This window comes from Lepus europaeus, chromosome 17 (genome assembly GCF_033115175.1).
Source record: "Lepus europaeus isolate LE1 chromosome 17, mLepTim1.pri, whole genome shotgun sequence".
Classification (NCBI taxonomy): domain Eukaryota; kingdom Metazoa; phylum Chordata; class Mammalia; order Lagomorpha; family Leporidae; genus Lepus; species Lepus europaeus.
In genome coordinates, this window is record NC_084843.1 from 61,620,378 (window position 1) to 61,636,089 (window position 15,712).

Here is a 15,712-nt window from a genome sequence, read left to right on the forward strand (position 1 = left end):
GGAGCTGAGCTGATCTGAAGCCAGGAGCTGGGAGCTTCTTCCAGGTCTTCCACATGGGTACAGGGGCCTAAGCACTTGAGCCATCTTCCACTGCTTTCCCAGGCCATAGCAGAGAGCTCGATCAGAAGAGGAGCAGCCAGGACAAGAACCGGCGCCCGTATGGGATATTGGCACCACAGGCGGAGGATTATCCTACTGCGCCTCAGTGCTGGCCCCTAAGCATTTTTCTTGCCACACAAAAATATCACCTTTAGCGCAGCTGGTATTAAAATCCCATGGCGGCATTGTATCCAACAACTGTAGATTGCTTGGTGTTCTAATGGAGCATTTTCCAAAATTGGCCACAAGCTAGGCCATAAAGCAAGTTCTAATAAATTTCAAAAGATGGAAATTGTACAAAGTGTGTTCTGTAGCCACAGTGGAATTAAGCTAGAAGTAATTACATTTTCACAGAAAAATCTTCCAATATTTGAAATGTGCATAAGAAGAAATAACAACCCAAACAAACAGATAAAAAAAAAAGCAGACACAATTTACCTGTAACAGGCACAAAAAGAATATTATTACAGGTCTTGTAACCATTAAGAAGTTGGGGGTAATCTGACAAATTTATGCCCTTAAATTTAAAATTTCACATGAAGGAGATTCCTTAAATAACATGACTTACCAAAACCAACAAAAAGTTTTATAAAAATAACTAAAACTCAACACAATTAAAAATGGACAAGGGAATGAGCTCTCAACACAGTGATTCGGATGCCTCTTGGTCGTCCCACATCTGGTATTGGAGTCCAGGGGTTGGATCCTGGCTCCACTCTAGAGTCCACCTCCTGCTATTGCACACGCTAGGAGGCAGTAGGTAAGGACTCAAGTAATTGGATTCCTGCTCTCCATGTGGGAAACCCAGCTTGAGTTACTGGTTCCCAACGATGGACTAGCCCAGCCCTGACTGTTATAGGCATTTGGCGAGTAAAGCAATGAATGGGAGATCTTTCTGTTTTTCTGCATTTCTTTCTTTGTTAAAAAAAAGATTTATTTTATTTATTTGAAAGAGTCACAGAGAGAGGTAGAGACAGAGGTCCTCCATCTGCTGGTTCACTCCCAAGATGGCTGCAATGGCTGGAGCTGTGCAGATCAGGAGCCAGGAACTTCCTCCAGGTCTCCCATGTGGGTACAGGGGCCCAAGGACTCGGCCATCCTCCACTGCTTTCCCAGGCCACAGCAGAGAGCTGGATTGGAAGAGGAGCAGCCAGGACTAGGACTAGAACCAGCGCCCACATGGGATGCCAGCGCCTCAGGCCAGGGATTTAACCCGCTGCACCTCAGCGCTGGTCCCTCTTTCTGCATTTCAAATAAATAGATGTAGAAACAACCCAAATTTCCATTGACTGATGAACGAATTTTAAAATGTCATATTTGGGGTCAGTATTGTGATGTAGCAGGTTAAGCTGCCTTTGATGCTGGCATCCCATATGGCCCAGCTCCCTGCCAGTGCATCTGCGAAAGCAGTGGAAGATGGCCCAGCCACTCAGGCCCCTGTCACCCACATGGTAGACCTAGAAGAAGCTCCTGGCTCCTGGTTTTGGCCTAGCACAGCCCCAGCCATTGCAGCCATTTGAAGAGCGAACCAACAGAAGGAAGATTTCTCTCTCTGTCTTTGTAAATGCTTGTCAAATAAATCAGTCATTGAAAATCTATCTATCTATCTATCTATCTATCTATACTATATCTATAAAAATGAATGAAGTGCTGATCATTTGGTAAGTGAAAGAAGCCAGTCACAAAAAGACCACATATTATATGATTCCATTTATATGAAATACCCGGATAGGTAAATCCATAGACACAGAAAGACTAGTCATTTTTAGAGGTTAGGAGTAAGGAGGAATGGAAAATGATTGCTAGTGAGTATAAGGTTCCTTTTTCTGATGATGAAAATATTCTAGTTTTGATTGTGATAGTTGGACAACGTGGTATATATGCTAAATTAAATATTTTAAATGGATAAATTATATGGTACATGGATTATATCTCAGCAGTGGTGTTTGTTGTTAAAAGCAAGACCTTCTCCAAAGAAACTAATAAAACCAATACTAAAAGAAATATAAAATCTGATTTATCTTATATCTATAAAAGAAATTTAAGAGCCATTGTTGTGGCACGGTGGGTTAAGCTGCCACCTGTGATGCCAGCATCCCACATGAGCTCCTGTTTAAGTCCCAGCTGCTCTACTTCCCATCCAGCTTCCTGCTAATGCACCTGGGAAAGCAGCAGAAGATGGCCCAAGAGCTTGGAACCTGCTACCCATGTGGGAGACCTTGATTGAATTCCTGGCTCCTGAGTTCTGCCTAGCCCAGCCCAGCTGTTGCTACAACTTGGGGAGTAAATCAGTGAATGGAAGATCTCTCTCCATTTCCCACCCCCCAACTCTATCTTTCAAGTTTAAAAAAAAAAAAACAACCCACTTTTTTTTAAAGGAATAAATTTAATCACTAATTGAAGCCTTTGCACATAGAAAACCCCAGGCCCAATATGGATGACTCCACTGGTGAATTCCTTAAAACATTTAAGAAGTAGGGCCGGTGCCGTGGCTCACGTGGTTAATCCTCTGCCTGCAGCACCGGCATCCCATATGGGCTGCAGGTTCTGTCCTGGTTGCTCCTCTTCCAGTCCAGCTCTCTGCTGCGGCCCGGGAAGGCAGTGGAGGATGGCCCAGTTGCTTGGGCCCTGCACCCACATGGGAGACCAGGAGGAAGCACCTAGCTCCTGGTTTCGGATCAGCGCAGCGCCGGTTGTGGCAGCCATTTGGTGGGTGAACCATCAGATGGAAGACCTTTCTTTCTGTCTCTCTCTCACTGTCTAACTCTATCTGTCAAATAATAAAAAAAAAAAAATTAAGAAGTAGTAACTATCTTAAATAAACTCTTGCAGAGAATATACAAAGTGGGAACACTTTCTAACTTATTTTATAGCCAAAAGGTCATTTTAATAAAGGGAAAATATAAACCATCTTCTACATAAAGATAGACCCAAACATCCTCTAAAAAATAAAACCCTCTCAGCAAATTAGGGATATAAGATAGTTCCCTTAATCTTATAGAGATTTTCTACCAAAAAGTGTAGAATGAATGTTACAGTTAGTGATGAAATGTTGAACAACTTTTCTGTTAAGATCAGGACTGAGATAAAGGTGACTTCTGCCTCCATTATTCACTGCTGGACTGGAAGTCTTGGTGCAGTAAAAGAAGAAAAAGAAATAAAGCCTTAGTGTCAGGAAGGAAGAAACAAAATGTTCTTTATTTGCAGGTGACATACTTTTGTATATTGAAAACAAAAGAATATACAGCTAAAATGTTAATACCCGAGTATCTCAGGGTTGTTGGAAATGAAGTCGGTATATAAGAATTCAATGTTGAATATAGTTTGTGAAGTCACTGAATTGTAACATTTATATGTATGCAGAAAACTTTCACATTATGCTTCAGTACAAAGGCTTAAAATTTTATTTTTATACTTCAACAATTAGAAAAATAAAATTTGAAAAAGATACTGTTTACAGCATCAAGAAAACATAAAAACACCTAATAATAACAGATACTGTTTACAACATCAAAAAAAAAATAACAATAACATAAAAATACCTAGTGAAAAGTGTGCCAAATCTCCACAAAGAAAATCATAGTGAAGACCCAAGTGAATGGAGGCATAACCATGTTAGGGATTGGAAGACTATACACTGTTTCATTTTCGGTTCTCCCAAAACTGATGTCTTGGGGAGGCCATATTCTGCCTACTGTAGATACTTAGAGCCAGAGATGGTAATTAATTAATACAGCACTTATGAAGATTTTAATGGCCCACATATTCTTTTTCTCTGATCTTTGTTTACTAGCTTTTTTTAAAAAAAATTTTCTCTTGTTTCTGGCTTTTTAAATTTCTATTTAAGAATTTTTAAAAATATACCACTATTTCCTGGTACGTGTTTTTGTTGTATTGCTTCAAATTCTTTGTTGAGCAGTCCAGGGATAGTTAATTAAAATAATTAGAAAAGATGGGCTCTCTGTATGCTTAGCAAATGAAAAGGTTGGGAGTGATGTTCGTCATGGGACTCTGTCTATAGATGGGAATCTGCTGATATCTTGGACTACATGAAGTTGTAACCAGAATTGCTTGCTGAGAGTGGTCCCATGTTATTCCTAAATAGGAGAGAGCCAGGGGAGTCAGGCAGAGGGAGCTGAGCATAATTCTTAGTTGAGTGTTTTCAGTTTTAAATTATGTATGAAAATTATCTTAACTCTCTTACTTGATCTTCCATTTTATATTGCACTTTTAAGAACTTTAATGATTATTTTGGGTTTTTTTTTTTTTTGAAGATTAATTTGTTTATTTGAAAGAGTTACGCACAGAGAGAAGGAGAGGCAGAAAGAGAGAGAGAGAGAGAGAGAGAGGTCTTCCATCTGCTGGTTCACGCCCCAGATGGCCGCAATGGCTGGAGCTGTGCCAATCTGAAGCCAGGAGCCAGGAGTTTCTTCCGGGTCTCCCACGTGAGAGCAGGGGCCCAAGGACTTGGGCCATCTTCTACTGCTTTCCTGATCCAGAGAGCTGGATCGGAAGTGGAGCAGCCGGGACTTGAACCAGAGCCCATATGGGATGCCCGCACTGCAGGTGGCAGCTTTACCTGCTATGCCATAGCACTGGCCCCTAATGATTATTTTGTAATCATTTAAAGTGGTATGTTCATTTTCTGAATTTATATCTTGGAATGGAATAATTAAAGATACTTTCTTTTGGTGAAGGAAATCAAAATAAATGTTCTTAGCTAAAGGTAGAGAAAAGAATTTATCAAAATTTGTGTATTTATATGACGCCAGAAAGTTAAAAACAAACATGATCTGTGAGTGTATTAAAAATCTCCAACTCATTAAAGATAGATTTGTTACTCTCACACTATTCCTATTGGCTAAAGTCTGCAAGGACTGAAAGAACACATTATTAGTCAGCTGGCACATGTCTCTGTTACTTGCATGCCAGTTTGAGATTTCCAGCTAAGTAGGATAATTATGTTGGAAATGCAGGCAGCTTTTTAATTTTGTTTTAAATTTGATGAAATCATATACAATACATGAAAAGGAATTCTGAAACAAAATCAACTACTTTGCTACGACTTTCTCTTTTATGTTTTGTTCTTCGCATGGTGTTAAGTCCATTACACTTGCACAACACGTGGGAGGGTGGGAAGTGATTTTTATAGCATCTTTTGTGTCCCACTCCTTGCAGGAGAATAAGAAAGAAAAGCCTATAGTTATTTATATTTGTGAGTGGTAATTGCATTCTTTTCATTATTAGCTGGAGCTAGAACAAAAATGAAAATCATTTGGGGCCTACTTCTTAGTTTGAAACTGTTTTCTTTCTTTTTTTTTTTTTTAAAAAAAGTCAGAGTTACAGAGAGAGGAGAGGCAGAGAGAAAGAGAGAGAGAGAGAGAGAAAGGTCTTCCATCCGATGGTTCACTCCTCAGATGGCCGCAAAGGCCGGAGCTGTACTGATCCGAAGCCAGGAGCCAGGCGCTTCTTCCCAGTTTCCCATGCGGGTGCAGGGGCCCAAGCACTTGGGCCATCTTCCACTGGGCCATAGCAGAGAGCTGGACAGGAAGTGGAGCAGTCGAGTCTCGAACTGGCACCCATATGGGATGCCGGCACTTCAGGCCAGGGCATTAACTCACTGCACCACAGCACCGGCCCCAAACTGCTTTCTTTAGTATTTGGAAGATGTGAGATGACATTTTAGGACCATTTTTAACAGCCCCACCCCCTTCATTTTAGCCTTGTCTGAGAAAAAAAATTTAGCAAGTCTGTAAGTAAAGATCAAAATAAACAATGTAGGAGTATCAGTTACTGGAATCTTCTATGTAATGATTTTATAGCTTCTACACAACTTCTAGCATTTCTGATGTCTTTTAAAATTGAGGTCAGCGTAATGGGGCCAGTGTTGTGGCATGGCAGGTAAAGCCACTGCCTGAAATGCTGACATCCCATATAGGCGCCACTTGAAGTCCCAGTTGCTATACTTCAATCTAGCTCCCTGCTAATGACCTGGGAGGCCTTGAAGAAGCTCTGGGCTCCCAGTCCCAGCCATTGCGGCCATCTGGGGAGTAAGCTAGTAGATGGAAGATCTGTGTGTGTGTGTGTGTGTGTCTCCCTCTCTCTAACTCTGAATTTCAAATAAATAAGTAAATAAATCTTTACAAAAAGATTACAGAAAATAAACTATTTAACTTTTAAAAAGAGAAGAATGCAACAGTACATATAAGGGTTAGTAGATATTTAGGTTAATTATTTTTCTCCCTCATTATTTTTTTCATTTGAACAATTTCAAAGTTATAGAAAAATTTCCTGTAGATTGATCAGTTATTAATGTTTTACCACGTTTGCTTTATTTCTCTCTACATACATACATAAACATGTAAATGCACACACATACATACATGTGTTATTAATATTTATCATTTCCTGACTCATTGATAGTGAGAGACATCATAATGCTTTACCTATAAGTATTTTAGCCATGTTTTTCCTGAGAATAATAACATTCTGTTACTCTTAGACAAAATACAAAACTGTTTAATTTTTCTGTAATCCCACCTGTTAGCTGTGCTTTCTCAGTGTTCAAGAACAAAGGAAGCAGTGAGGAGAATTATTAATAGCAGCCACCCACTCCCTCATTCATCACTGTGCACCTTCCAGAAATGAAAGCAGTTGAATTTCAGTCCTAAATAAATATAAAGCAAATGATAGACAAGGCTCTATAACATTAAGTAGGCCCAATTTCTTGAGGCAACTTCAGAACGTCCATAGAAAATAATGTATTATGAAAAAACATGCCTGAATTTTAGGGAGTTTCTTTTTCCAGCAAAATAAACTTGCCTTAATTTTGTTTTTCACATATTTTGAGAAGTACATATTATAGTTGAACCATTTCCTAAATAACTTTGTAGTGGGCGTCTTAAGTGTCACAAAAGAATGTATCTGTATTTACTTTCATAAATTCATGGGCTAGCAGAATTGGAAGCCCTTTACAATGTATTATCTATCCATTTTACATGAGAAGAGCTAATGTTCAAGGTCATACAACTAGAGATGAGACTAGATTTGAGTTTTCCTAACTTCACTGCAGTGTTTTTCTCTCATATTGTGTTGCCACTGCACGACCCTGAGTTGCTTATGCTGTGCTCTTGATAACCAAGAAAAGGTGAAAGGCTTAGTACTAAGCCGAGCTAATTAATGTACCCCCTTGAATCTCATTTGGATGAGCTGCAGTAGTGCTTCTCAAACTTCCACATGCATATGAATTTCCTAGCAACTTGTTAAATGCAGGACTGAGTGGCGTCTGAGAACCTGCATTTCTCATAAGCTGCCAGGTCTTGGTGATGCTGCAGATCCACGGACTGCGTTTTACATAGCAGACATCTAGAACAAGCACAGAACTCCCATAGCCTCCACCACCATCCAGGTAGCAAGAGTACTTCTTAAAAACTATACAATACTTCTGTTCCTTGAAATATGGATAATAATGTAAGTAGTACCTGTTTACCCCATCATCAAGCCAAAATAAGGTTTAACCCCAGTATGTTCAGTCATAGAAGATGCTACTATCTATTTCTCCTGTGCTGTTATATCAACAAATATTGAGATTCCACAAACTTAAAAGGTACTATGGAAAGAAACATGAATTCAGGAGATAAAAAGAATCCTTGCCAAACAGAATTGTTCTATCCAAAAGAACAACCAAATTAAGCTCCATTTTTATTTTCAATAAAAATATTTAAGCCAGCTACATTTATTCATTTAATAAATACTGAGGATTTCTGTTCCTATGGAGTTTACATCTGACTTCATTCCCTTGTATCTAAATCTGTATCCTGCTTCAAAGTGAACAAACGATTATTGAAAAGTGCAGATGCTTAGTTTTGTGTGATAGTTCTTTAAGGATTGTGCATTTGGGGTTATTGTCAGTATATTTATGACCTTCTTAATGCAACATGGATTGCATTTGCACCTGTAGCAGTCAAAAATATAGCAGATCTTTAATATGTGTCTGAAGAAATTTGCACTTTGCATAGATCCCCACATGTTTATAGAAATCATAATTTCTTTCTTGTTTCTCAGAGTAATTCAGCAGTAAAATAATAAGTCTGTAATCACTCTCCAGGGGGAAATCTGGAGCATAAAGCAAAGTCCTACAGTTCATCAGCGATACTGGGGCATGAGTGGGTGTCTGGTCTAGTGGTTAAGACAGTTGCATCCCACATCAGAGTGCCGTGGTTCTGTCCCACCTCCAGCTTCCTGCTAGTGTGGACCCTGGGAGGCAGCCATGGTGGTTCAGGCAGTCATGTTCCTGCCTCCCACATGGTGCTTTGGATGGAGTTCCCTGCTCCTGGCAGTTGTGGGTGTTAGGGAAGTGAACCTGTGCTGTCACTGTCCCTGCCTTTGTCTTTCTGCCTCTAAACTAATAATTCTTTTAAAAAATGATGTTGTAGCATAAAGAAGTCAAAGAAAACAACTCAGTCGGGGCAAGTGTTTGGTAAAGTGGTTCAAACACTACTTGGGATGCCCACATCCCATATCTAAGTGCCTGGATTCAAATTTTTGCTCTGCTTCTAATGCCAGCTTCCTGCTGATGTGCATCCTGGGAGGCAGCAGATGGGTCCCTGCTGCCCGTGTGGGAAATCAGCTTCTGCCTTCAGCCTGCCTCAGCCCTAGCTGTTGCAGGGATTTATGAAGTAAAGCAGCAGATGGGAGGGTATCTGTCTCTGTCCCTCTTGCTCTGTCTTTGCATTTCAACTGAATTTAGGGAAAAAAAAAATAACACAGTTAAATATGCATTTATTAAGTTTCTGCTTTCTCTTAGTGTCCTGGGTGATACTAATATGTAAAGAAATAATTGTAACTTCAGGGTGATCAGTACTTTTGAGGGGAGGCAGACATCTAAACAGATGAATAGACCTCAGTGTGACAAATAGGAAGGGGTATGCACAACATCTGGAATCAATGCAGGAAGGTTGTAAAGAAAATAGAATTTGGAGAATGCAATACATTTAAAAATAACAAAAGAAACTGCAATTAAAATTTTCTGTGAACTAGAGAGATAGGTTGACATGTGATAATATAGGATCTAGGTAAAAGGAATGGTGTATTCACTATAAAATTCTTACATTTTGCTCTGTGATTCAAAAGTTTAAGAAAATGTTAGATTCAAAAAAAATGATAACAAAACAGCTAAGAGTAGATATAAAGGGGCCACTAAACACAGTCTTCACTTTCCTTGTAAATACTAGGTCCTTAATGAAAAGAATATAATAAAATAGAAATGCATTTTCCAATTCACTGTGGGGAAGGCAAGCTGTCATCTAAGAAAAGCAGAAATTTCTGCTGATATCTCTAACATATCTGTCATGAGACCCAAGAAAGTAAAGGTGTATCCATTAGGCAAAATATGGCATATATCACAATATAAACACCTTCCAAATGTTGGTGCAGAATTGACCCAAATACTAGAGATGTAGTCTGTATAATAAAGTTTTAGTAGATATTAGGCTATGATACTTATATAACATAGGTTGTAATTTGGGGGTAATACTAGAAACATTGCTTATCAATGAGGTCGGTTTATACCAAAGTATCTTAACTTCTTATGTGTCAATATGTTAGAAATACCTCTAATCTTTTCAGTCTTAGAGTCTAGTTTTTAATTAAAAAATCTGATATAACAAATGCTTTAGGGAACATTTCTCAATCTCAGTTAAACAGATAAATATTTGTATTAGGATCAAAGAGATGACATTTCACTAGTTCATATTATATTGAGTGATATGATTTACAACTAATTATGACTAAGGTTTGGTAGTCTCTGGTTATTTTAGTCCATTGTAGATCAGCAGTGGTAAAGAATGTTATAGCTAAAAGGTTTATATATAAAATAATGAAAAGGTTTTTTTAAGATTTATTTAGTTAGTTAAAAGGGAGAGTACAGAAAAGAGAGAAGGAGACACAAAAAACAAAGATCTTCCATTCTCTGGTTCACTCCCCAAATGGCCACAACAGCCAGGGCTGGGGCAAGCTGAAGCCGGAGCCAGAAGCTTCTTTCAGGTCTCCCACGTGGGTGGCAGGGACCCAAGGTCTTGGGCCATGTTCTGCTGCTTTCCAGGTGCATTAGCAGGGAGCTGGATGGGAAATGGAGTAGCTGGGACTCAAACCAGCACCCATGTGGGATGCTGGCCACTGTAAGCAGTGGTTTAACCTATTGTGCCACAGCACTGGTCCAAGAATGTTTTATATACATTATCTTACTTGACCCAGTATTGTCAGGTGAGCAACTATTAATTTTTAAATAACCTTATTGATAATCTGTGGCTGGATTTGATATCCTAACTAGAAAAACTGATGTTATAAATACGACAGTTGTCACTTACGGTCTTGTTTTGTAGATCTGAAAGTTTCTTGTAAATGAAAGATAACTAAATTGAATTATGACTTGTGTTATTAAGTTACAATGTTTTCCAGTAGGGAAATTTTGACCCATGCTATAATAAAATGTGGCAAACATTTAAAAATATTAAATTGTAATACATAATTTAACTCATAAAATATAGATGCCATCTTTTTTTAAAGATTTTATTTATTTATTTGAGAGGTAGAGTTACAGACAATGAGAGGGAGAGACAGAGAGAAAGGTGTTGCTTTCGTTGGTTTGCTACCCAGGTGGCCGCAATGGTTGGAGCTGCGCTGATCCAAAGCCAGGAGCCAGGAGCTTCTTCCCGGTCTCCTATGTAGGTACAGGCACCCAAACACTTGGGCCATCTTCTGTTTTCCCAGGCCATAGCAGAGAGCTGGATTAGAAGAGGGGTAGCCGGGATTAGAACCAGTGCCCACAGGGGATGCTGGCAATGCAGGCAGAGGATTAACCTACTGTGCCACGGCGCCGGCCCCATCTTTGCTTAAACTAGGTCAGAAAATATGTTGCCTTGGTATGTCATTGAAAACTGCATTGCCAGTTTGAGTTCCAGCTGCTCCACTTCCGATCGAGCTCTCTGAGATGGCCTGGGAAAGCAATAGAACATGGCCCAAGACTTTGGGCCCCTGCACCCATGTGGGAGACCCAGAAGAAGCTCTTGGCTCTTGGCTTTGGATCAGCCCAGCCTCGGACATTGTGGCCATTTGGGAACTGAAACAGTGGATGGAAGACCTCTCTCTCTCTCTCTGCTTCTGCCTCTCTGTAACTCTGCCTTAAAGAAAAAGAAAAAAAGAATAACATATGTCCTGTATTTACTCTGATGCTTTAAATGTCTTATGTATTTGTTGCAGTTTTTAAAAAATTGTTTTCATTTATTTGAAAGAGCAACAGAGAGACAGAGATTCACAGGGGCCCAAACATTTGAGCCATCATCTGCTGCCTCCCAGCATGCATTATAAGGAAGCTAGATTGGAAGCAGAATAGCTAGGTATCAAACCAAGCAGTCCTGTATGGGATGCAGGCATCCCAAGTGTGGCTTACCATGCCTCATCACAATGCTGCCCCTATTACATATCTTTCATTTTGCTATCCGAAGACATGTTCTTTTAAAACCCAAGTTATCTACTTTTAATATCATAAGGTGTTTTAATTGTATGATATCTTTGTGTTGAGAGGTAGTTGTGGCTTTTGAAATGCATTATTACTTACTAAATCTTTAATGTAAGTATCCCTTAAGGAGATAGGGTTTTGTTTTGAGTTTATATTTCTATAATATAAGCATTGTTTTAGAATGTAAAGTGTTGAATATAAAGTACCATGCAAGTGTTTCCACATATACCTCTGAGTGAAACTAGCCTTGTGAAATAGTTTTGTTGTTGTTGTCGTCATTGTCTTTAATAGCTGGGGAAACTGAGTCTTCTGGGTTGAAATTACAGATGGTGATTTACATAACTGGGCCCAAGTCTGTCTGTCTGTCTGTCTCTCTCTCTCTCTTTTCCAAGTCTTCTAACTTCAGTATTCTCTTCCTTTATCAGATGCCATGGTTTGAAGCCTCAGTGCCTGTTTTAGTATACTGATGCATTAGAAGTAGCAAAAAATTATTCCTGATATGATGATTCAACAAATTTAATTCGCCATATAGGAAAAAAAAAATTTGACCCCGAGTTGTAGAAGCTGTTAAAGCTGTATCTTGTTTTAGACCAATGGAAATAGCTTCACACTGTTAATCGTAGTATGTTTAGTTTATAAGCAGTGGGTTCTAGAGGTAGGTTTGGCAAAGTTGCTGAAACGTGGGTACTCTGGTCTTAAAATGGAGGTTTTTGGGATGATAACTAAAGGATCCTTTTTTTAAGCTTTCCATATCATACTAAGGGAAATTTAATGGGGAATATAATTTGACGTAACTAAACTATGGCATAGTGAGGTTATTTATATGGACAAATATATAGGTCAAGTTATTCCCTGTACAACTGTTTGATATAGTTAATTTAGTACAGTTTAATATCATTGTTAAGTATTTTCTAATAAAATTCCCAACTTTCTTAAATACAGGGCACTGGGTTAATAAGGAAATAACTCTCCCTTCCCTCTCTTCCCTTCTTTGCTTTGTGTTGATGTCTGATTGGCTGAGTATTTCGAGGATATTGACAGATTATTTAGACTTGACAGTTGTCTCAAGTTGCTGGCAAGAACATACTGCTGAATTTGCTCTTCTGAACCGTGAAAGGTGAATGAAGGGAAAGTTGCATAATTTATGATAGTATTAAAGGATTTAAAAGTAAATTTTGACTTGAATTTAATAATTTATTCTGGGGACATGAAATGTCTTTATAATACTAATGCTTGATTTTTCTTTTTATTGGCTTGAATCTCTGAACCTGGGGATATAGTTAGACTGTTTTTGCAGTTTGACTCTAAATTTGTAACACTAGCACTTGTATTCCCCTGGGGTTAAGGCTCAAGGAAAATGGCTGTAATACCAGGGGGGACATGACGCTTAACTGCAAGCCCCTGCTTTTCCTTCAGTTCTCAGAATTGCTTATCAAAGATATGCACTGTCCTGTCAAAAGTTAAATTTGCATTTTTTAAAAAGAACTGTGGTGGCACTAACTTACCTTGTTTCTTTGGTATTCATATTTCCTAGAGATTTACCCTCTGATGATTTTCCCACATTCTAAATACTTACTTTCTTGGTCTAGATCTCTATGAAATTTTTAAAAATAAATATCCTTTTTTTAGAGATTATTTATTTGAAAGTCAGAGTCACAGAGAGAGAGGGAGGAACAGAGATCCACCCCCAAGGTGGCTGCATGGGCCAGGGCTGGGACAAGCTGAAGCCAGGAGCCAGGAGCCAAGAGTTGCTTCTAGGTTTCCCACATGGGTAGCAGGGGCCCAAACACTTAGGTCATCTTTTGCTTCTCATCCCAGCCCATTAGCAGGGAGTTGGATCAGAAGTGGAGCAGCTGGGACTCAAACCAGCACCCATATTGGATGCAGGAGTTGCAGACAGTGGCTTTACCAGCTATGCCACAATGCCAGCCCCGCCTATGAAATTTAAATATGTGAATGATACATACCATTTGTGAGAGTGTTATTGCTGATTTTTCTTTTTACAACTTCTTGACATATTTTTGAAACTTTCAGCATCAGCCAAGTATTTATTAAAAGCTTGCCATTAAAAGTAAAATAAAAAAAGAGAAAATTGAAAAGTTTGCTATTTTCTTGTGATTTATTAAGAATGTAACATTTAAACCATGTAATATATTCAATTTAGGGGAGCCATGGAAGACAGTTCAGAATGGCAATGCTTCTTTGGTTTTAGAGCACTTATTATCCCCTCCTTATTTTTTTTTTTAAGATTTATTTTATTTATTTGAAAGACAGAGTTACAGAGAGGTAGAGACAGAGAGAGAGGTCTTCCATCCGCTGGTTCACTCCCCAGATAGCCACAACGGCCGGAACGGCGCCAATCCAAAGCCAGGAGCCAGGAACTTCTTCCAGTTCTCCAGTGTGGGTGCAGGGGCCCAAGGACTTGGGCCATCCTCTACTGCTATCCCAGGCTATAGCAGACAGCGGGCTTGGAAGAGGAGCAGCCAGCACTAGAACTGGCACCCATGTGGGATGCCATTGCTTCAGGCCAGGACTTTAACCCACTGCGCCACAGTGCCAGCCCCTCCCCTCCTTATTTTTTACTTTTTTGTGTTGTTTGTTTGTTGTTGCACTGGTTGAAGGAAAAAAGATGAGAACAAATCATCTTTGTTTCAATTAGCCTTATTAAACTGTAAGCTGAAACTGTAAGTTACTGGCTTAAAGAAAGAAAAGGACTTATATGTATGTTGGTGAACATTTTAAATAAAAGAAATACTTTGTAGTTGCCAGGGACAGTGTTTTGTAATGGCCACTATAATTTCCAAATGGGCTGGGAGATACTTTGGAAAAGTGAATTATCCCAAAACTACAGAAACTAACATTTTCTTCAAGTGCCAGATGGTAAGTGTTTTAGACTTTTTGGGCCATGTGGTCTACTCAACACTTTCTCACAGCTACATAACTATTCAGTTCTGCAGTTGTAGTGTAAAAATAGATTAATGGGCAATATAGAGTAAATAAATGAATGAGCTTGACTGTGTTCCAATAAAACTTTATTTACAAAAACAAGTGACTAGCCAACCAACACAGGTTCTATAGCATCTAGTCATTATTATTCATAACCACCTATATATGGATGTGGTTCTCTGCCCTACACAAGCATCTTTTATTATTGTTATGAATAATTTGTAAAATCACAGATGACAGAACTTCACAGATGACAGAGAACTTATTTAAAATGGCACAGTAGATGGTATAGTGAATTGTTTCCAGGTGAAGTAATATGAAAGTAAGTGAATTTTCTAGAGGGAAACTGAGTGACCACAGATGACACAAATTTGGCAAATAGAGAACCAGGTGATGGATTCTTGGGCTTCTTTAGACTGTCCTCTCTACCTCTGTGCATATTTGAAACTGTCAATATTAAAAAGCTACTGTGTAATGAAATAACGGCTAATGGCCCAGGTAAGGCCAGTTTCTCCTTTTCTTCTTACACTTTAGAGTAAGGAGAGTGATAAACAGAATCACAACCTCCATCTTATGTTATAAATGGAAGTGATCTCTGCAGTTCCAAGACACATTGTATAAAGAAGCCTGCTGGATATGATGAAGGTCCAGTAGGTGTGTGGGAGGCCCTGGGAGCTGTCTGTGGTTGCACATCACCAGCAAAGTCAGGCGAACACCCTTCTCCACAGGAAGGGGCTGGCCTCAGATTTGCTCAAAGTGGCACTGACACTTCACCTCCCAATTCCTCATGGAAAAGTTAATTTGGCATTTAACATGTCAAGCTTCAGGAAGTTTAGCTCTCATGAGCCCTACTTCTATGGGAAGAAGGTCAGCCAACCAACAAATGAAAGGAGAAGCTTCAGCTGAATAATTGGCAGTGAGCCTGAAGTCCATTGGTCCACAGAATTAAGTCTAAATACGGAAAGGAGGTTTCCAGAGCAGAATATGAATCTTTCAAATCTTGACAATGTCATTTTGACGAGGTAGCAATGATGTAACTAACAAAAGGTAGAAGGATGAGGGACAGAAGTGATGTGGAGGCATGTTTTATAACTAGCTGCCAAAAGATGTCATTTGAAAGAGGTCCAGTAAAAACTTAAGTGTTGGAGT

The 15,712-nt window shown here is 39.1% G+C and overlaps 1 protein-coding gene across 1 annotated transcript in view; it reads left to right on the forward strand.

Annotated features, from left to right (window-relative positions):
* Nucleotides 1-15,712, forward strand: part of MCU (mitochondrial calcium uniporter) — a 211,110-nt gene that overhangs the window by 132,113 nt on the left and 63,285 nt on the right. The gene's annotated exons all lie outside the window — the stretch shown is intronic.